Genomic DNA, 23165 nt, shown 5'->3' on the forward strand with positions numbered 1-23165 from the left:
GAATGATCCGTGTGCGCTTGAGAAAAATGTGTACTCAGATTTTTTTGGGCTTAGTGTTCTATAGATGTCTGTAAAGCCCAAGCGCTCTAGATCCTTATTTAGAGCTTTAGTGTCTTTACTTATTTTTTGTCTTGTTGATCTATCCATTGTTGATAGTGGTGTGTTGAAGTGTTGACAATATTTTTAAATAGTTATAAGATCTTTGTTTTCTATAGACTGAAAGTGTTAAGGAAGGTGGATAATATCCCCTTTCACTAACGTTAAATTCTGTATTTCCATTTATTGTGAACAGAGAGTTGAATTGTCTAATGAAAATAAAACATTCTTTCAATGATATGGAATTGAAAATGCATTTATTTTTAGAGAGTCTATAAAGAGTAGGAAGCATGGAAAAGAAGCTAAGCTATTGGCTTAGGCTGCAGAAAGGCCTCTTCTTATTAGAGCTAAGAATAAATCTCCACCATTTTCTACCATGCCCCGTCACTAGCCAGCCAGAGCTGTGATAACCAAGCACCGCGGGCCCAGGCCTGCCACAGCAGGAATGCGTTTCTCATGGTTCTTAGGCTGGAAGACAGAGATCGGTGTGTCCAAGGGGTATTTCCTTCTGAGGACTGAGCAGCTGGTCCTGCCTCTTTCCTGGCCTTGTGGGGATGCCTCCTCCTCACAGTATCTTCACTCCGACCCTCTGCCCCCCATTTGTGTCTGTGTCTAAGTTTCTTCTTCTTGTAAGGATACTGGTCCTATTGGGTTAGAAACATCAAAATGGCTTCATTTTAATTTAGTGAGCTCCTTGTAGGCCCTGTCTCCAATATGGACACCATCTAAGGTACAGGGGTAAAGACTTAGATGTGAGAATTTTAGGGAGGACAGTTCATTACAGCCCCTCACTCCCCTCCCCCCCCCAAACACACCTTAATTTGGTATCAATATCTTTTTTTTGGTGTTAAAGACTGGTGCACTTTTAAATGTGTATCAGGCCAAGGACATTTTGAATTTGGAACTGGAAAATTAAAGGAACAATTCCAACTTAGTTCTTACTTTTCCTTTTCCCTATAAATGTTCATCTTTAAATACCAAAATTAAAATATTAAAATGAAAAAACAGTAAAGCATTGTCTTTCCTGGAAGTAATTAAGTGAAAGAGTAATGTCAGGTATGGACTTGTATCTCTGAAAAGCAAGTACAGGGATTACTTTTTGCAGGAACTAAAGCAGCAAGGACCAAATGTAGTTTATTTTTATTCACTGTGAGGTTCCATTTAATTAGAAACTGAATGAGCAGAAAACACATTTCTTACATATTAATAAAATATTACTTAGTTCAAATTTGAATACCATCTTCTAAATTGCTTAGTTTTAAAGCTTGGATTACTGAAGATCACTATCATGTAAAATTTCATTGGTCTGTGTATGAAGACAGCCTGTGGTGTGGAGGATGGTACAGTAGGTTTTAACTACAAGAAAACCAGAAAACAAAGAAACAAACAAAAACACCCAAACCAGGTATCTAAGGGACAAATATTTATTAGCACAGAAAATGGGCAGTTTTTTTAAAATGAACTTTAATGTCTACAAAGATGAACACTTAATGTGGGAGAAGAAAAGGAAGAACTTGACAGAAATCAAAGTTAATTTATACACAAATGCAGAAGAAATAGGAACTAATGAATGTATTTTACCCTAGGGTTAGGTGAATAAGGGAATAGCGATAAGAATCTTATCATATAGACACTTAGAAAGTGTTCCTTTAAACAATCATGTGAAACAGCAGGATTATTTTTGTTCTCATTTTTAAATTAGGAATTAGGATTTGATCTTGGCTATTTTTTTTTAAAGATTTTATTCATGCATACAAGAATGGGGTACAGGCCAGATGTGCGGGAGGGTGAGAGGATTCACCAGAGACAGAGTGGGGAACAGAACAGACAGATCTATGGAAATACACTGCTGAGGGGAGCAGCAGGCATGACAGGAGAGTTCTGCCTCACCATGTGGGAATCTGCTTGGCTAGCCAGGATCGAACTTGCACTGCAGAGGCTGTGGAAGCTTCACAGAGCTGTGCTCAACCGCCTGCGCCACCAGGGAGGCCTGGTCTTGGCTATTTGATTCCAAATTCTATAAAAGCAGGTTATAGAGAGACTCCCCTCTGTTAAGAGGAAAGAACCTGTTTCCCTGGGGTCAGTGAGTGCACCAGGGGCTCTTCTAGTCACTGGGAAGACAGCAGTGAACAGAAGTGATGAGACCCTTCTCTCTCAGAGCTTTGAGTTGAATGTTTTTTTTTTTTTTATTTAAAGATTTATTTATTTGTTTGTTTGTTTATACAAGCACTGGGTACAGTCAGAAGCGCGGGAGGGTGAGAGAATTCACCAGAGCCAGAGCGGGGAGCAGAGCAGGCAGAAGGACCAAAGTACACTGCTGAGGGGAGCAGCGGGCGGCAGGAGAGGTCTGCGCGCCATGTGGGACCCTCCTCTGGTGGCTGGGGAGCAGCCGGGGATTGAACTGGCACCACAGAGGCGGCGGGCAGCTTCGCAACCCAGCGCTCAACCGCTGCGCCACCAGGGAGGCCCTGAGTTGAATGTTTTAAGAACAGACTGTCTCTTGCCAGGAAATGATCAAAATAATATACAAACAGAAACAGGGGAAATAAAACCATCAGCATTTAAATAGATGGGTTTAAGCACAGGTAAAATGTAGAAATAAAAACAAAAGTAAAAAGGACTATAACAAGCTCAAGTCAGCCTTATAAGTAAGAGTGGCCAATGCAATGGGCAATTTCAAGGTGAGTGTGAAGGTCATAAGGGCTGAGATGGAAGACAAGCTGAAAAGAGAACTCTTGAGCGAAGGAAAATAACATCGGAGGGAAATTTTCATCTTGGACATCCAAGAAATGGTCTGTGACATCCTGATGGGGACTCTGTCTACAAAGGACTGAAGTTAAGCAATTTCCAAGAGAAATTCTGCTTGAAAATGGATGCAGGTTATATAATTCAATGAAATATTTTCCAAACATTCTATTTTTTAAATTTTATTGAAGTAATATTGGCTTATAACACTATGTATGTTTCAGGTAAACTGCATTAACATTTGACATCAATATATACTACTACATTATTTTTTGGGGAGGAAAACAAGTCAAATTTTTTGCAAAGATTATTTTTAACTATTCACATTTTGTGAATAGTTTGACCTTAAAATTTTATATGTATCTTTAAATCTATGGTGGTTAAATCTGTTGAAGGACTTTTGCAGTGATATGCTCGTAGGGATGGCAAAGGGTTCTAGAGTTAATTATTCCTGGGTTTGGGCTCTGCCTTGTCCATTTCCATAGACCTTTTCAATAGTCTTTCAACTTAAATTTTGAGAAACTTTTCTGTTTCGAGTTGGTTGATTCCTTCTAAAAAGGGTCCAGATAACAGTGTTTATATTCTGTAAGTGCTCCAACGAGCTGACAAGAAAAGACCAGGATTACTCTGACTTTGTGTTGACATCTAAGGGAAGATGAGCTTACTCATCCAGGCAAGGTTGAGAGTTGATGTGTAATGTGTTAAAGTGCAGCTTCGGGGATTACACTGGAGAGAGCCCCAGACCTGAAGATAAGCATGGGATAAAAGTGCCAGGAAAGGCAAAGGGTCAGCCAGTGTTTCTCATTCAGTGTACCCCTTTGGAAAAAGAGACCACATGGTGACAATAGCTGATACAAATGGAAAACGGATTCATTCACCACTTCATTACTTTAAACTTATCAGAAACATGAAACACTGTCAGTGACTGTCAGCGACGATACTGGTCTCCTAGGTCTGCTGGTATGGCAGGGATCTGGTGATCCCTACAACTAGGATCAGTTCCCTCTTTGCCTCGGGGGGACAATAAGAGCCTCATTAGTCCTTGTGCAGATTAAATGTGTGCCAAGCTGTAGCACAGTCAGTGGTAATTCTTAGCATTGAAAATGATAGTTTTAAATTTGATTGCTCTATACTTTTTCCTCTCATTCTGGATTCCTTCCCAAATAGACTTGATATACTTAGATTTTTTCAAAGAATTCTATTCATGGAATGGTAAGGCACCTGAAGGACCAGACTCAAACTCACCTCGGAGGAGCACCCCCCCACCCCAAAGCCATGAACTAGAACTAGCTTGCTGAGTGAACTGTGAATCAGTTGACCAAGACAGCAAATTAAAGTGTATCATTGAATTTTGGACCCTTTGAAGAAAGACTATCTGACTACATCTTTCTGCTTAAAACACTAACAGGTTTGCTATAGTTTCTGCATGTGCTGACTAATATTGGAAGCACCATACAAGCATTTAACCATTTAACCCTCACAACAAAACTATGAGTGGGTGTGATTCTCAACTCCATATCACAGATGAGCAAATGCAGGCACAGAGACTTTTAATAACTTGCCCAAGGCCAGCTTGCTGATAAGGGCAGATGTCAATTTTGAACTTGGCAGTATGATTTATTCTCTACCCCCCAAATGTACAAAGATTTAGAAAATTCAAATTCTGATATCTCTTAAGATTGAATTCCAATTCCAATTAGAAAGTATATATATATATATATATATATATATATATATTTTAAAGTTCTATTTTTAATGTTTTGAGGACCCTCCATACTGTTTTCCATAATGATGGCACCAGATTGTATTCCCATCAAAAGTGCATAAGGGGGTTCCCTTTCTCAACACCTTCAACACTTATTTCTTGACTTCTGGATGACAGACATTTTCACAGGCATGAGCTGATACTTCACTGAGGTTTGGTTTGCATTTCCCTGATAATAGGAGATGATTAGCCTTTTCTCATATGCCTGTTGACTTTCTGTATGTCTTTGGAGAAGGAAAACTTCTTCCCACTTTTGACTGAGTTATTTTGTTGAGCTGAATGAGTTATCTTATCATATAGTTAACACAGTGAGTTCTTTGTAAAATAATATCCATTGGGTCATAAACCCCTGGTGGGTGTGTGAGTTGCAAGTTTCCCATCTACTAGACTGCCTTTTGGTTGTCATGGTTGTGGCCTTACTGTGTGGAGGCATCTTAGTTTGCGGTGTCTCCTTTGTTTATTTTTTCTTTTGAAACACAAGTCAAAGGTTGATGTCAAGGACTGTATCACCTGTGTTTTCTCCTAAGTATTTTATAGTTGCAGGTGGCAACATGGATGGAATTTGACATGATCATACTAAGCAAAATAAGCCATAAAGGGAAAGACAGATACCTGGTGATTTCACTCATCTATGGAATATAAATAAATAAAGCAAGCAAAACAATGAAATAAAATAAAACCCTTAGAGTCTGACCAAAAAAAAATATGATTCTCATAGGGAGAGAGGGATGGAGGTGAACGGAATGTGTAGAGGGGGTCAATTAGAGAAACGGTGAATTGTACTAGCTCTTTGGGGGTGGCTGTGGTACGTATTTATGGCGCTATGAAGGTGTCCTCCTGACTCTACTACGGCATCCTAAACCAATGATGCATTTAACAAGTTAACAAAGAAAAATAAAGGCTAAACCACAAAGAAAAGTTTCTTGCTTTAAAAAGATAGCCGCAATAGGGGCTGATATTTACACTAGTGAACAAGATAGACAGATCCACAGTCCCCTAGATTTAAAAGCTCAAAAGAGGCAGCCAGGAGAGCCAAGAGAGAAGAGAGCAAGGAATGCTAATATAAGGGAAATACAAGGACCTTTGAGGATCCAGTCAAGGATATGATTTAATCAAACAGGCCAGAGAAGGTCTCCTGGTTTATGCAATGTTTAAACTGATAAGCGGATGACAGGCAGGAATCATCCAGTGGCTGGTGGATACGGATTTCAGGCAGATGATACAGAAAGTCTGAAGATGTGATGGTCAGAAATTGTAATTTATTAGAGGAACCGCAGGCAGTTTAACGCAGTGTCTGCAAAGGGCTTATAAGCACATCCGTGCTGTATGTGTGTCTGTAAAAATGTGTAGGGAAAAATTTATGAAGTGAATTTAAGAAAGATGGGCTTCATCTCAATGGAATAGAGAAACCATCAGAATTTTTAGTTAGCTTTATGTTTTAGTAAGATGATTTGGTGTGCAGAACGGATTGTAATGAAGCAAAAGTGGAAGCAGAGAGAGAAATTAGAAGGCTTCTCTGAGACCCACACAAGACGAGCTGGTGGCTTGCTGGGAGGCTTTCACCCCAGGAGAGAGACGTAGAGAGTTGATGGGAATATTGAGGGGGTAGAATTTGGAGGTTGGGCCCAAGTAGATGTGCATGATGACAGAGAAGACATGCAGGTGAATGCCTGGGTTTCTCACCTGGGTACGGGGCAGTGCTGCTTCCTGAGAGAGAACCCCATGGCTGACTGGGCTTAGGAGAGGATACCAAGCTCAGTTTTAGAAAAAGAGCTAGATGGGTGCCTCAATAAGGAGCAGGTTATGAACTCAGGAAACATTTAAGCTGGGGATGGCCATTGTGAGCTCATCCCTCACAAAGTAGGTGTCACTACGGAGACTCTGCAGAGAAGATGCCTCATTGTAGAGCGCTCCAATGACAAACTATTTTAAAGGGTCCCAGCTGTGGACCTTTGGCCAATTACAGGACACATTTCGGAAATGATAAATATTAGTGATGTTTGTGTAAATGCTTTTTTAAAAAAGATTTATTTATGCATATAAGAACTGGGGTAAAGCTTAGAAGTGTGGGGGGGTGAGAGGACACACCAGAGACAGAGTGGGGAGCAGAATAGCTGGATCTACCGAAACACACTGCTGAGGGGAGCAGCGGGGAGACAGGAGAGGTCTGCTGCACCATGTGGGTTGCTCCCTGGCCAGGGATCGAACCCGTGCAGCAGAGGCTGCAGATAGCTTCATAGGTTGTGTCTTAATCCCTTGCACCACCAGGGAGGCCCATGTAAATGCTTTTTTATGAAAACAGCAAATTCGTTACTAGGAAATCTGCTGTGTTTTGATATTGTTGACAGTCTGGGGTAGCTTGAGTGGTCGACGGCATCATGTTATAGAACAGGAAGGCAAGAGTTTGGGTGTTGAACTGCAGAGCAGGGATTCTGAAGAACAAAGGTGACAGCCTCCTCCTACTGACAAAGTGATTAGCCTCTCCCTGTGGGACTGCTCGGAGGAAACCAACGCATGACGCTGCAGAGTGCGACGGTCACTGAGCTGGTCACTGAGGATGCGCGCGGCCCGGCGGGCAGGTGCAGGGCAGCCCATGCACAGCACACTGCTCGCCACTGCGTCCACCTTTGTTGACCACAATTCTAAATGCACGTTCTATTTCATTTCACTGGCGGTCACGTGTGTGAATTAGCAAGGACCAGGCAGCTGGATGAACGCGCCGACGAGATGTGTTGGATCTGTTCACAGGAACCAGTGTCTGGAGAAGGGTCTGACCGTCTCCAGTGGACAGTGGCTCTTGGGGGTGCCCACAGGGCAGCCGGGGCAAAAACGAGTTGGGAAAGAGTTACACAAAGTCACGAGTCTGCTGACAAGAGACACAAGTGCTCTCGATGTTTGTTCCCTAAGGATAAGGAAGTGTATGGGTTAGAAATTAGGGGTGACATAGGGGCTCACTTAAATAAGTAATGGACTCTTGAAATCACTCCACCCAAATGCCCCATCTGACTGTAAAGGATTTCAGCTGTCCAGTTGTGCACAGTTGTCCACTGGGCGGGAGGCCAGTCTGCAGGTTCAGCTCTGCCTTGATCTGCAGATTCACACCTGCCTTCACCTGCATACTCACCTGTAGGCTCACCCCTGCCTTCACCTGCATACCCTCCTCCACTTCCATCTGCATATCCTCCTGTCCCTTTATGATTTCGTGAAGGATTTGGCTTCCAGCAAACAATTAGTTTTCGCTTTTGCCAAACATTTCACCATAACAAACAAGATATAAACTTTGCAAATAAGAAAACTGTTTTATGAAGCACTACCATAAGCTATATAGATGATGTTTATAAATATACAATACATAGTTTAGTGAATTAAAATTCACGGCTCAATGCACATATACCTAATATGGAATTCTGAAAAATCTAAAACATTGTAAGCGTAATGCTTTATGTATGTAAAGTATATACTGTCTTGCAAAACTTTACACAGTTAGGGTTTGTAATTATTCCACTTAGCCAATTATATCTAGCTGAAATTATTCAAGAATTGTTGAAAATGTCAATTCAGTGTAAGGTGATGAAATGACATTTGACTAGAATCTATTATAGCTGACATTGGGGCTCTTGATTTATTTTCTGTGCTGAATACAGATATCATTTATTTTAATATTCCTCTTCTCTGGCAATGTAATAAGAATCTAGTAAGCCAAGACTTATAAATAAAGCATGTGCTGCTTTCATTAATATTTTCATGATTAGCTGTTGGGGGATTTATGGGTATGTTGTCGGGAACTAAGATTGAGCTAGAGTATAGTTTCCCTCCAGACAGAGCCAGATGTCTTGTACTTTTGTAAATATGCATACATTGTGTGGATTGCCAATTTTTTTATTATAACGATAAATACTCAAATTCCCTTGTTTTATTAGTTCAAGGATAATGAAACAAAATATAAGAGTGCTTTATTTAAAAGGTGTCTCATAATTGTATGGTGGAGAGAAAGATATTCATCGAGGTTGTAAATGCTTCAGTGTATATGTGGGTGTGTAAAATGAAAGTAAAGGAAGAGAAGACACACCCACTTGTTACTGCATGCTTTCACATCCCTTTGTATTCTCCAGTATGCTAAGGTCAAAACTATTACTGCACTATTTTCAGGACTTTCTTGTCTGTTTGGGGTTTATGTTATGATAGTTTGCTTATGGTTGAGGGAGCATCAAAGCTTAGCTATTAATAAGCATTAATACATGGGTTCCCTATGTCTCTGATAATTTGAAGATTATTTATACAAGAACTGGGGTATAGGCCAGAGGCGTGGGAGGGTGAGAGGATTCACCAGACAGAGAGCAGGGAGCAGAACAGGCAGACGACTGAAATACACTGCGAGGGGAGCAGCGGGCGAGACAGGAGAGGTCTGCTGCACCATGTGGGTATCTCCCTGGCTGGCCAGGAATCGAACTGGTGTTGCAGAGGCTGTGGACAGCTTCACAGCACAGCATTCAACCCACTGCGCCACCGGGGAGGCCCCAACTCAGCAAGTTTTAATGCCTGCACATTTTCCTTGCATGTTATTCAAGTTTTATAAAGACATGATTCAGTAAGTGTCATGAGAAAATAAGAGTTTGACTAAGTATAGGTTGTGATTTATCTTTGAATAGTATTATTCAATAGAGCATGTTGTGAGAATCTGTCCCTTCAATTTTCATATTCTTCCCTCTGTTCTTTTACCAGACATACATTTATCAGTGGTGTCCTAGAGCCTTTATTTTCCTTCTGTAAAATGGGTCAGTAATTCCCAGAGATGATAGCTTAAATATTTATTGAATAGAAATACAGGTGTCAGAGAGAGGAAAGGTGCTGATTAAGTCTTGCTGGGCAAAACACCCGAACCACACCTGTGAGGTAAGATGAATATAAGAATTAAAATAAATGGAATAGGACACTATATGTAAAGAGCCAGGAAAAAATGTCTCACAGCTGTTAACTAGGTTTAAAAATGTTAGCTACGTGCTTTGTTTCCTTATTTGGCTGAGCTGCCAACATTAATTGAACAGAATTACAGAGTAAGATATTTAAAAATGTTTAGGATTGAATCGAATCAAATCAAGGACTGATAACATAGATGAATAAATCTCAGACCTTGTTTAAATTTGGCAAAGGCTAGGTAAACTATTGCAAAAGCCAGAAAAAAGTTTCTTTGTACTATGATGAAATTTATAATGTAAATTCCATGATAAATGGAGGACCCAAGAATCAATATATTTTCTGCTTAATCATGACCTCTTCTTGAGCTTATTTGCAATTCCCTGATTGCCAAAATAAAGCTTGATAATTTAATGCCTGTGGAGAAAGCACATTCTAATCTCCCTGGAAAATCTTAGTGGAAGACACAGCAATGAGGACTGCATCCTCAGGTTCAAGTTGATCCTGTAATAGTCGTGGGTAAATTTCAAAAGCATAAAAAAAACAAAAACAAAAACAAAAAGCCTCAATGAAAATGAGTTTCTCTCAAAGGCAACAGCTTAGGAGAGTTTCCTTGGCATATTTGAATTAGATATTATTCACAAAGCAATTTGTTTAGTTTTTTAAGAGGGCTAATGTCTAGAATGCCACGAGAACTTCTATTTTAAACCTCCATTACCGACTGGGACTATCCATCCTACACAGCAGTTTACAATCTTTAATAGCTGCTTGTATCATTAGTTTCTCAACTTGTAGAATTCCCTTCTTTTTGTAACAAATAGATCAAGGGTGTGCATAGTGAGACGTAAAGGAGTTTCTATTAAATTTTCTTGTTTAAATCAGCAAAAAGCTTGTGACTAACATGTTGAGCCTAGACAGTTTTTTCTTTAGTCTATGGCTACAAGAGGCTGCTGTGTACAGAGGAGGGTGTGATCGAGATTGCCCAGCTGTGCATCAAATTCGTTTACCTTGGGTACAGAGCTAATTTTTGGATAGTTGCACTGAGACTGGTTGCTGTAGCTATCTTTGCATTTAGATAATGCTGGCATGTTAGCCGCATAGAATTCCGTACTCAGTTCCTTCCCGAGGCTTTGGACGTTCTCTGTTATTTCTTTGAACAAGCTCTTTGCTGCCATTTTCTTTTCTTTACCTTCTGGGCTACCCATAACCCTTACACTGCCTTTCCTAATGGAGTCATATAAATAGAGTGTTCCTGCATTAAAAGGGATCTTTTCTCTCTTTCACCTGAATAATTTCTAGGTTTCTAATCTTCAAGTTCACCGATTCAGTCTTCCATTTGATCTATTTCTGTAATTTCCTGTAGTTATCTTGGCCTCATTTATTGAGTCCTTCAAGTCCTGCATTTGTTAGGAATAAAATTAACAAGCAGAAGAATGAACCTGAGTTCTCTTGTATGTCTCTGAATTTCTTCCTGATGATTGTTTTTAATTAGGGTCTATTCTGCCAAGTATTTAAGTTCGGTGTCTGGATAGTTGTCCCCCCCTTGTGAAGTCACACTACGTTGACGTCTCCTCTGCTGGTATATTCCTCTGTCTGTGTATCTGAGCTGTCGACCCACTTTCTCTCTGTCATTTTTTAAAATGACACCAGCAACTCAGTACTCAGCTGTTTTTCTTTTATAACACTGGTGCTATGACTTTAATTTTGGATTTTTGTTGGCAGCTGTGGATGCCAGTGATGGGGGATGGTGGACAAGCTGTCGCTGGGTCAGCGGGTGGTAGTGGGACATGGCGGGGATCAGTGCTGTTGGGGACACCTGGGGGAAGCCTGGTTTGCATGTGTCATCCTCGTAGCTGCATCTCGGACCCCAAAGAGAAGGGCTATCGGCTGTTGGTACCCCATCAGACACACTCCCTATCAGCAACTTAGAGGCTAAGGGAACTTAAGCAAAAAAAGAGGAACAGTCCCATGTCTCCGTTACCCCATGGCAGTCACCACCAGGGGAGCCTGACACGGACGGCTTCTCCCTGCTCTCGCGTCGCCACTGAGAAAGCCGCACATCAGGATTTTTTATTTAAGATATATTTATTTATGCATTCAAGAGCTGGGGTGCAGGCCAGAGATGCAGGGGGTGAGAGGATTCACCAGAGACAGAGTGGGGAGCAGAAAAGGCAGACTGACTGAAATACACTGCTGAGGGGAGCACACACATTAGGATTTTAATGCCAAATTTGAGAAATGGCTCACCCTAAAAAATGGCAAAAATCTACCTCTATGATGGTGACAGAAGGTGGCCTGGGAAGAAGGTGAAACCGCAGGCTTTCTGTTGGGGCAGGGCAGGGCTGGGCCTGCACTGTGCTCTTCCCACAGGTGCTACGGTCTTGGTGTCTGGTCCTGTTTTGCAGTCTCTGAGTAAAGGAAAAGGGCTGGGAAACCCCAGACGCTAGTCCTGGAAGTGAGGGCTGAAATTTGCACACCCATCGTATATCATCCCAGGTTGAGGGCCGAGCAGTGGGTACATCCTGGAGCTGATGTTCTCAGTGTGGTGTGCAGCCTCTGGAGCCCAGCAGTCTGTTGAAAATTTCACTGATCTGGGCCTCCCTGATGGTGCAAGGGTTAAGACGCAACCTATGAAGCTGTGCACAGCCTCTGCAGCACGAGTTTGATTCACAGCCAGGGAGTTACCCACATGGCACAGCAGACCTCTCCTGTCTTGCCCACTGCTCCCCTCAGCAGTGTATTTCAGTCAATCTGCCTGTTCTGTTCCCCACTTTGTCTCTGGTGATTCCTCTCACCCCCCCCCACATCTCTGGCCTGTACCCCAGCTCTTGTGTGCATAAATAAATAAATCTTTAAAACGAAAAGTCAAATATTTCACTGATCCTAAGTCATTGTTAAGGTCTCATGTCTCTACCGTTTCGTGGGTTCTATCCCCAGAGATCCTGACTTAATGGGTATAGATTTAGCCCAGGCTTTAGAAGGTTAAAGCTACCCACTGTGTAAAGCACTGGGGAAAGCTCATCTATACCCGAGACTGACTGTGTGCAAAGATGTACCTTTCCAGCAGAGAGGTGTGTCATTAGACTACAAAAGCCATCCTTTTGGGGTCTCACCTGATGGGGGACTTTTAGAGCAGTGGGCTGGTGGCATTTGCTCTGTAAATTATTATAATTCATTCAGTTTAAAGAATCTACTTAGAATTTTATTTATCACAAAGAAGTAAACATTAAAACTAAAAAACTGGAAAAGTACAATATATGTACAAGTTTAGCGGGCATGCTCACCCATATGTTTCTCAAAGATAATGATAGTAGTCTTTAAAAATGGTTTGGAAAGGGTTTTTATTACTACATGCAAGCATGGCTAATAGCTCCTGGATGTCTATGGCATACGGGCAAGGAGGTCTGTATCCTTATTTAGCAGGTGAGGAAACTGAGGCAGAGAGTCCTTGGATGTTGTCCAGTGTAGCCAGAGGCAGGCTGATTTCAGCACTTCGGAGTTATTGAAAGAAAAGTACAGGTTTTAAAAGCAGTGAGAATGTATACATGCTTATATGCTTTTCATCTGTTAAGGGCATACAAAATATTTCAACCTATGGCCAGCTATAGATAAATGAAAGCAACATTTACTTGTGTGTGGATCGGCCACCCAGCACCAAAAATACAATGGCCCTGGGCCTCCCGGGTGGCGCAGTGGCTGAGCGCTGGGCTGCAAAGCTGCCCGCAGCCTCTGCAGCGCCGGTTCGATCCCCGGCTACCGGCGAGGGTCCCACATGGTGTGCAGACCTCTCCTGCCACCCCCTGTTCCCCTCAGCAGTGTACTTGGTCAGTCTGCCTGTTCTGCTCCCCGCTCTGGCTCTGGTGAATTCTTTCACCCTCCTGTGCTTCTGACTCTACCCAGTGCTTGTATAAATAAATAAATAAATCTTTAAAAAAAAAATACAATGGCCCCTTTGTGTGACGGCGCACCTATCCTGTGTATTACTGCAGTCCACCTCACTCCACATGTTTCTCTATTTCCTTGCAATTCCATGGATATCTTAAGCTCTTTAACAACCCTATCCACTTTCCTCTCATGTAGGTAATAATGCTCCTAAATATTGCTGATTTTCTTCATAATTTAACACATATGTATTTATCCCCAAATAACACATTGTTTATTTAAAAAAAAAACTGTATAGATTACATTATATACTGTTTAAAACTTTGCTTTTTCTCAATATTTCTAAATTTCATTTTCATGGTACTACTTCTAGCTGTATTTAAGTTTTAATTTTCAAAGAATATATTAATGTAACACAATTTTATTGTTTTGATCTATTTGCTTACAATTTATCTGCTTTTCAAGTCCTGGTACCAGAAACATTTTATGTATGTCTCCTTACATGTTAGGGTGTATGGCCTGAGGAAAGCCTGGCTCATAAAAGATGTACTTCTCCTATCGTCTTGTGAAACTTTGAAATCTTGCTTAGTTGGTGAGTACAAATTCTAGTATCAGAACTTGTTGAAAGTTTACAGTGTAATGCACCTTTCATGCCTTTTGTCATTTGCCTTTTACTCTTGCTATAAAACGAGTATCGTTTCCAATTTTACTAGAGGATTATCTGCTCTGATCCCATCGTGAGTTTAAAAAATTACATATTCTGCTTAACAATCCTTTCCAGTTTTATGTGATGCAAATGTTTTACCAAGTTTGGTTTATCTTTTATAAATGTAGCTTCTACTTTTTAATGCACTGTTGATTTTTTTTTATAAGTATTCCCACCAATATCAGATACACATGGTACAATTTTATCTTTTAGTGACTTCGTGGGTTTTTTTTTTTGTATTTTCACATTGATATTTGTGTATGAAATTGAATCCCCAGTGCATACCATTCTTTGACACAGGTAATTACTCTAATTCCTTGTTGGAACACCATTTTCAATTTTCCATACACAGATCTTTCTATTTCATTGGATTGTCCCTTTTTGCACTAACACTGTTGTTTCTCTGGCATAGAACCTAGACTAGACACATCTCTACATTTGTTTGACTCTTCAGAAGTGTCTCGGATGTTTAACTTAATTTTCTCATTTAATTTCCCAGTAGTGAGTCACCTTTTAGTGGAATGCCAAACTCCAATCCAACTTGCTTGCAGCTTACCTTGACTTTGTATTGAAAGGTCCACCCTCCTGATTATTAACTCAGGATTTTGTTTCCATAATTGCCAATGACAATGTGCTTATACGTTTTAAATTCTCATGTTCTTCTATGATGCAGATGAGATGATGCTGGTTTTGTACCAGCATTTCATGAAGATATTTCCTGTTTTCTATTCTATGAAAAAGCTTTAAAGAATTGCAATCATCTGTCTTTTAGTTATTTGTAAATACTGATTATTAGTAATCTTGATAAGGGATATTCCTTAGGTCAGTGGATTTTGGTGCATTCTATTTTTCATGAAGTTCAATTCTTACAACTTTCCAGATTTATTTCAAATACTACATCCAAAATTTGATTTATATTTGCATTTTCAAATATTTGCATCTCAAGAAATACTACTCTAGGATAACCTAAAAGGGGTCCCCTTTTTTTCTTTAAAAACCTTCATGGGCCTCCCCTGGTGGCGCAGCGGTTGAGCGCTGGGCTGCAAGGCTGCCCACAGCCTCTGCAGTGCTGGTTCATTCCCCGGCCACAGGCGAGGGTCCCACAAAAAAAAAGAAAAGAAAAGAAAACCTTCACTGAGACCAATCCATTATAGCTCCATCCATGTTGCTATGAGGGGCATGAGTTTGTTTTTTGAGTGCTGAATAGTATTCCATTGCATATACACACCACAGCCATCTATTTTTGGGCATTTGGGTTGTTTCCATACCTTGCCTATTGTAAACAGTGCTGCAATAAACAGAGGTGCAGGTGTCCTTTATGAATTAATGGTTTTGTGTCCTTTGGGTAGATTCCCTAGTGGAATTGGTTGGTCAGATGGAAGCTCTATTTGTTAGTAGTTTGAGGAAAAGTATTGGTGGTTTCACTTATGGGAGGAATGTAGGGAACCAAATAAGGGACCGGGAAAGAAAAATATAATCCACAAAATTAACAGGCAGTTGTTAATCAGAGACGTGTGTGTATGTGTATGTACAGGGATCAAAATAGGGGCAGGAATATGTTGGTATACAAGGGGCTGTGGTGATGGTGTATGAGTGAGTTGGTGAGAAGAATGATGTAAAATATATAAAAAATAATTTAACAAACTTTAGTGTTTATTCATTATGTTGTCATCATCAACATGTCTTGTGCTCTTCCCTCGCCCCTGCTGACCATAGATGAGTCACTAAATCAGTGTAGAAAAGTGGAAAGACATGCTTTTATAAATTGTATGGGCTTTGAATGTTTTGCTAAATATGGTCCCATATAAATTTTGTAATCATGGGACAAAAAGCTGTTGTATTCATGAAGACCATTGGGCATTTTTTTGAATTTCTGTTTATCAAAAAATTCACATTCTGATTTAATATGAAATTTTTTATTGAGGAATCCTTGGCTTACAACAGTGTATATTTTAGGGTTACAGGTTCATACTATTGCCTCAGCATTAACAGTCGTTCAGTATAGTTGACGGGGCTCCCTCCCTTTGGTCTCTACACCCTCTACTCGTTGTATACAAATAAAGTTCATGTTTGCAAAATTTCAAGTTATGGCAGTTTATAAAGTGGTGTCTCAGATTCATTGAAAATACTTAATGGGATGTAGTGATCGTAGTTCCCAAACGAGGCCTACTTTAAGTATTTTGTTCTGCACCCAGTGTTGTGATTTCCAGCAAGTAGAAGTGGAGGGTTAGTGAAGTGCACTAATGGGCCCATGTAGCTGATTAGATACAGGTGGTTTAAGTAAGATTGGCAGGACCTGACAACAAGCCCTTAATCCTATTGCCCTAGTAATAGGTGCTCTAAAGTACGGTAGGTTGGAGGTCTCTCCAGTGGCCTAGGGGTTTAAGGCTCAGTGCTATCAATGCAACAGCCTGAGTTCGAGCCCTGGCCAGGGAGCCTCACGCAGCTATAGTGCAGCGGACCTGTATGCTGATCTGCTGCGTGTCTAGTGTGCGTGTCTAGTGTGCGTGTCTAGTGTGCGTGTCTAGTGTGCGTGTCTAGTGTGCGTGTCTAGTGTGCGTGTCTAGTGTGCGTGTCTAGTGTGCGTGTCTAGTGTGCGTGTCTAGTGTGCGTGTCTAGTGTGCGTGTCTAGTGTGCGTGTGTGTCGGGCTTGCATCCAAGAGGTGGAGTAGAGGGCTGGGCGCCTACTTGGCCTGGTTTCCGCTTACTGGAAAAAGCTGCCAACTCCGTTGTGTCCTCCTCCTGTCTGTGCCAATAATAACAGCTGCTACTGTTTGTTGCCTGCCTTCCCAGATGTTCTTATTTTAGGATGGCAGAGTAAGAAAGAGCTGTGGTCATTTTTCAAGGGTTGATACATGAACCACTGAAAGCGGAGTGTTGCCCCTTCCCTGTGGCTCCCTAGGGGCCGATTTCTTATTTCCCGCTCTCCGTGGAACCCTCCCCCGTGACTCTGACTCCTCCAGAGTGGAGCTGAGCACTGCCATCACCGTGTCCACTCTCCCTTGTAGGTGGTACATTTACTGAAATACTCAGCCAGGTATGCGGCTTTATATACTTTTACACCTACCTGTGTCATTTACCACCCCAATAGACAGAAAAATTACACTCACACACCTTTAGAATAACCATCATTCTGACACTTAGTACTGTCAGGTTTTTGCTATACCTTTATATAAATGAAACAGTATTTTTTTTTTCTTGGCAAGTGAAATTTCTTACACTTCTAAAACCACGTTCTTATGCTTTGATGGCTGGTGCTCATCAGGACATAAAGGTATACAGTCTATAGTAAAGGTATTAGCTTTAGCTCTCCATGTGCAAGGGACTGTGTTCTTGGCAAAAGTCATCCTCACAATCACAATATAAAACCAGTGCAGATGGCTTAAGGTTTTAAACAGAAACTGAACTTAACAATTATCAACAAAAACTGACATTGCTAATAATGTTGCCACTGGAAAAAAAATTCCATGAGAGCTAATTTCAAAGCATTTATGAACTTGGTCATATGGCCTCTAACCAATGCCAAATTTTCCTAAAAGGAAGTTTCCTTTTCCCTGACCCTAGTTGGTCTTTTTTGAATCCATCTTTTATTAAATACCTAAAAAGTTAACTTGTCGGCAGAAACCTTATAAAACTTAACAAACACACAAAGACCTTATATACTTTTCTTGGAGATCTTTAGCTACACGCATTAGTAAATTCTTGTGTTCAACTAATTTAATATGCTGGAGAAAATTCTTTCTATTAAATACTTAAGATATACAGAAAGGGAAAATGTGAGATCACATTTGTGTTCTAGCATCTGGAGTGTATTATTTTCACTAACTTGATTTAACCCTTATGATCCACTTAGTTGTAGGCAGAATATAGGTTCATCTTTTGTGCAATCTTCACCTTTCCACTACAGTGCTCAGCGAGCCTTTTCTGCTCCCTATTATTTTTTTAATCTTACCTACCCTTTAAAATATTTTTCATTCATTTCTTTGCATTTTTGTTTTTCCCCAGTTTCAGTGAGAACTAACTGATGAAGGTGTGGACAGTTTGATTTGCATGAGTGGGGCAACCACCACCCATTAGGTTGTTGCCCTCTGTCTTGTAGAAAAATACAGTAAGATGATAAGGAATGAGGCTTGGCTGGGATCTCTGGGTGTGTTTTCTGATAATGTGCGTGGGGCTTCCTGCTACTCTCTTTTGGGGCAAGGACTTTGCTCCAACCCTCAAGATGGTGTCACTTGAGGAGAACAGACCATTGCTATGGTTCCCTCCCACATGGGCTACAAGGAGGGCTCACCTGGATTCTCTGTTTTGCTAGATGATTGGCACAGGGTACATTACCAAGTGGACTTAAGGTCAGTACAACTCGATGTCTGGGTTGAAGAAGGCCTGACCGTGCGCTGAATCCCCTGGGCAGGTGAGCTCACCAGCTGGTTCTGCAGACAGGGAGGCCACAGGCTACTGTTCTCTGTTCTTCCAATGTCCCATGGCTGTGCAGCCTTCTGGGGGTGCTGGTTAGATTCTGGGTGAGTGGGGCTATGGCTGAATCACTCCTGTGCTCCGGGAGTCTCTCCATTGTGTCTTGTTCTTGCGTAGTTGTTCCTATTGTAAAGGGAAGCAAAGCCAGGAATAGACTCGGCCGCCATCTTGTGCTGTAGTGATATCCCCAGGACTGAGGACAGCTGTGCACTGCCCAGTGTTCACTGGCTATAAACCAATTTATGACCTAGTTTACTTGTGTATTAGCTCTGGATTTTGAGTTTTGTTTTTCTAATGATCAATGCTGAAAATAACACTTAGGTTTAATCATGTTACCCACTTTCTAAAAGGAATTATGCTGATTTTATTCCTTTATGAGTGACAAGATTCTGTGGTTTTTAACTCAATCCTCATAATTCTCTGAGGTATGCACTATGCTCAACTGAATATTGAGGCACAGAGTTGGTTAAAGGGTTCAAGCAAAAGTTGAGTCTGGCAAACTTTTCCTATTGTGCAGACATCAGCATTTTTGTGCCGTAAAGTGCCTGCTTGTAAATATTTGGGCTTTGTTTGCCATATGGTCTCTGCTGCCACAACCATTCCACTCTGCTGCTTAACATAAAAACAGCCATCGAAAACAAGCAATTGAATGGCATGGCTGTGGCCCCATAAACCCTTACACATGGGCATTGAATGGAATTTTACATAATTTTCACATGTTACAATATTCTTCTTTTGAATTCCCCTAAGCCCCCTGCTGACCATTTGAAAACATGCTTTGCTTGTGGGTTGTACAAAAAAATACTGGGCCAAGTCTTTTTATAAGACATAACTGTGACCAAAAATAAACCCTGAAATAGGGAAGGCCAGGTTACAATATGAGAATGAATTAGAAGCAACTGGCTTGTCTCAATTGAGATCAATAATTGCAAAGAGGCATCAAGTCCCACACTAATAAAATCTATCACTGGGAAAGTCAGGCATTTGTTAATAATGAATCTCAGCATATTGTAGAAGTTGATAGAGGGTGGGTGGAGGGAAACACGGACAGATGGGTTTCTTTTTGCATTCATTTATGAGCCCAGATGATGGAGGCTCCACCATCTCCAACAGAGGTCCCCAGTATCACCCTCGGAGTCTATATTCACCTGAGTTAGAGCCCTTGATGGCCATATTTTCAAGGAAAATGCACATGTCCGACTAACACTCTGAAGGTCACCCTCCATCTGGTTGTGTGACTGCATGTTCAACCCTTGTGGGATTCCCGACATGCTTTTCCTTACAAGAAGATACTGCTGGATAACAAGTATGTTGTTTTGCCTGACTATTTTAAATAATTTATTAGCATTATAGATGATCCAGCACTAATTTCCCCACCAACTGTGAAAAATGATCAAATTGAGCTCACACAGTTTGTAGCCTAAATAGTCTAACTCATCTCAGCTAGCCTGAGTTCACCCAATTCCTTGCCATTTCAGGCCATTTGGTAAGTTAGTGAGTGACATGATATGCAGAGAGAGGTGGGGAGGGATAGCAAGACGAGAGATGTACAGAGAGAGAAACAGCATAGAAAGAGATCGGTAGAGGGAGGGAGGGCTAGCAAGGAGAAGCACAAAAACCTTTCAGGAAGGAAAAAAAGTAAATATAACATTATTTGTGAAAATAATGTTGGAAATTGTATATTTTAACCTTAAAAGGCACTCTTCCATATGAAAGACCTTTAAGTAGCTGCTGCTTCATTTAACTGTATAGTCTCTCAGTGCAAGAGCGTGACTGGCTGTTAATGTGCCCAGCAGTGAGCTGGAGCTCTCTGGGTTTTGCACGAGGGTGCAGGGCTCATGACTGCATTTAGAGCCAAGCACAAGCCTTTGGCTGACAGTGACTCACCTCCTGGGCAGGTAATGGATGGACATGTGGATGCAGTGCTGCACCATCACTGCTCGTTCCAGGAAATACTAATCAAACCATGACCTACAGATACAGTCAAGTGAGCTAGATTCAGTCCATAAAGTGAGCTTCAAAAGAGATCTGCCCAATGATCAAAATGAGAAATGAAAATCTGGCAATGATGTTACTGTCTGACTCAGTGAAACAACATGGATGAAGGTGGGCTATTGATAACAGACGATCTCTGTTTCTAGCCCAAGAAAACCCTCATGGTTAGAATCATGATGCTGACAGGACACAAGTGTCTTTGGGGGCTGAACTGAGTACTGGAGATCAGGTCTCACGGTGAGACAGAGCACCTCTGCGCTCGCAGGCTTCACTGAGAAGCACCATCCTTTGTCCAGGTGGCTGCTTGTCCTGAGGGGGACGCCCAAAGCTGATTTCTCAGCAGTTCCTTCTTGAAGTCATGATCCCAGGTTAGTGCCCATCTGCTTGCTTTAACCTTTGCTGAGCAAACAGCTGCACCACATAGAATTACCTCCATCAAAGATAAAGTAGAAGCAAGAAGTTCTAACACTAAGCTTATGCACAGATATTGACGAGAAAGCAAGTAATAAACATGATAATCAAAAGAGATGAATAACACATTTGACACCTCTACATCTCCATAGCCTTAAAAACTGAACCATTTTCCTCCTTAATCTAAAAAGAAACTTAAAGGATAAATATGAACAAGGAAAGCATGAAACCACAACAAAAAGGAAAACTACTTTTGAACCAAAAGGCCATAGACTAAATACTGCTGAAAACAGACAAGAATAAAGTTAAAAAGATGGGTATGCAAAAGGAAATAATTTAAAATGCATCAGTAACTCTAGTAGGACATACAAAGATGATCTGATTTCTAGAGAAGTATAAGAAAATAAAAGGAATAAGTCATTTCCAGAAATAGAATCTGTAGACCAAAAATACAAAATATATTCCAGAAAAAAAGATACACAATGAACATTTATGCATTTGTCATTATTGTTGAACTTAAAGGATTAAGAAAGATTCCTATACTTTCCAGACAAAAGAAATCAAGTGTAAGGATAAAGTAAGAAACAGCAGGATTTAGGGTTCTCTTCAACAATTTGATGTCAGTCCACAGTTGAGCGGTGTGTAGAGTGTTCCAGGAAGAAATGTAAAGTTTCTCATAATATTTTTCTTCACTCCCATAATCTCTTTCAATAAGCCATCCATACCTTTTGATAAAGAAAAGTTACTTGATGCCCACCACACCATGATGGGAAATCATGATGTGAAAGGAACTGTTTCTTTACATAAAACCATATTCTAAATATAAAATAAATATAAATATAGAACAACTTTGAAGATTATGGACAGAGAAATGACAATAGTGTGAAAAGAATTGAGAAACAGCAAGCAGAAAGCTAGAGAGGTTATAAAGTCTCTCATTTCCTTAACAATTTGCATTAGTCACAAGGTACATGGTAAAATAACATGAAGGAAAAACAATTTCAAACAGAACAAAACCATCCAGCAAAAGCAAAGAAAAAGTACAGAATCTTTATAGTAAAGACAGAATAAAAATACAAAATACAACAAATTCAAATTGGATAAAATTACTTATTAAAACAAAATAATTCCCATACTGGATGAGAAAGCGAATCCAAAATATATGCTCTTGAAATAAAGACAAAGTAGGCCAATCCCAGCTCTTCCGTTTTCCAGCTTTGTGAGTCCAGCTGCATAATTTAACTTTTTGTTTGTTTATTGGTCTGTGAGGTTAATCAGAGTATATTCCACTGGATTGTTCTGGAGATGGAATTATGTATGTTTGTACAGTACACAGAACAAGCTCATAGAGCTAGTGTTAAACTGTGAGGCAGGCATACTTTGAAAGGGGCAGGTGTAGTCATAGGAAACTGTGAAATTGTACAGTGACTAGTTGGGGAATTGTGTGATATCTGCGTCTCCAAGGAGGCCAAGACAAAATAAAAGACCACTTTACCAGGGGCTACTGCTGGGGTGTGGGATTGTAGTTCTGGATAAGTCCACTTGCAATGAAACACTATTGTTATTTGGATTTTTCACAACAAATAGCCATGATTTTATGTAAATTGATGGAGGGAGAACAATGTGAACAATATGAACATTTGAGACAATGGTAATAAATATGCTCATCTGTGCTGTATCTGTGGCAGGTGTGAAAGAGACAGGAAGAACAGGAGACACCCCTAATGGTGCCAGATGCTGATGGAACCCCCACCCTCGGTGTCAGAGAGGCACAGGTGTGGTTAACCGACCAGAAGCAAGATCCTCTTAAGGCTACAAAATTGGGGAGGTATAGCTCCCTGCCCCTCACGTTTGCATAGGACGCCTTCAAGGACTGTCACTTGCACACCATCAGGACCCGCACTTGCACACTAGAGGGATAACAGCATATTTTTAGTATATTCCAGGCCTACCTCAAACCTAATTGGAAAAGCCTCTATCAACTAGAAGATGAGGCGGAGCCGGAGGCCTGGAAACTTCCCCAGCAAAGCCTCACAGGAGAGACAGCTCTCTGTGAGGTAGCCTCCCTGGAGCTCTGGATCTGGCTCTCAATAATCTAAAGTGTTCTCACCTCACTTGTCTCATTCCACTCTTTAAGGGGACACTCAAGGGTCCCTACACCTTCTTTGGTGATCAGCT

General features: G+C 40.9%; 1 long non-coding RNA gene across 1 annotated transcript in view; it reads left to right on the forward strand.

Moving 5' to 3' along the window:
- The window catches only part of LOC119234370 (uncharacterized), a 66473-nt gene extending 52537 nt beyond the window's left edge, over positions 1–13936 (forward strand). The window contains exon 4 of the long non-coding RNA XR_005122602.2: positions 13912–13936. This is a non-coding gene — a long non-coding RNA (uncharacterized LOC119234370). The remainder of the gene's footprint in view (positions 1–13911) is intronic.
- The last annotated feature ends 9229 nt before the right edge of the window (positions 13937–23165 follow it).

This window comes from Talpa occidentalis, unplaced genomic scaffold (assembly GCF_014898055.3).
Source record: "Talpa occidentalis isolate TD23 unplaced genomic scaffold, MPIMG_talOcc4v2.1 talOcc4.8, whole genome shotgun sequence".
In the NCBI taxonomy this organism is placed as follows: Eukaryota; Metazoa; Chordata; class Mammalia; order Eulipotyphla; family Talpidae; genus Talpa; species Talpa occidentalis.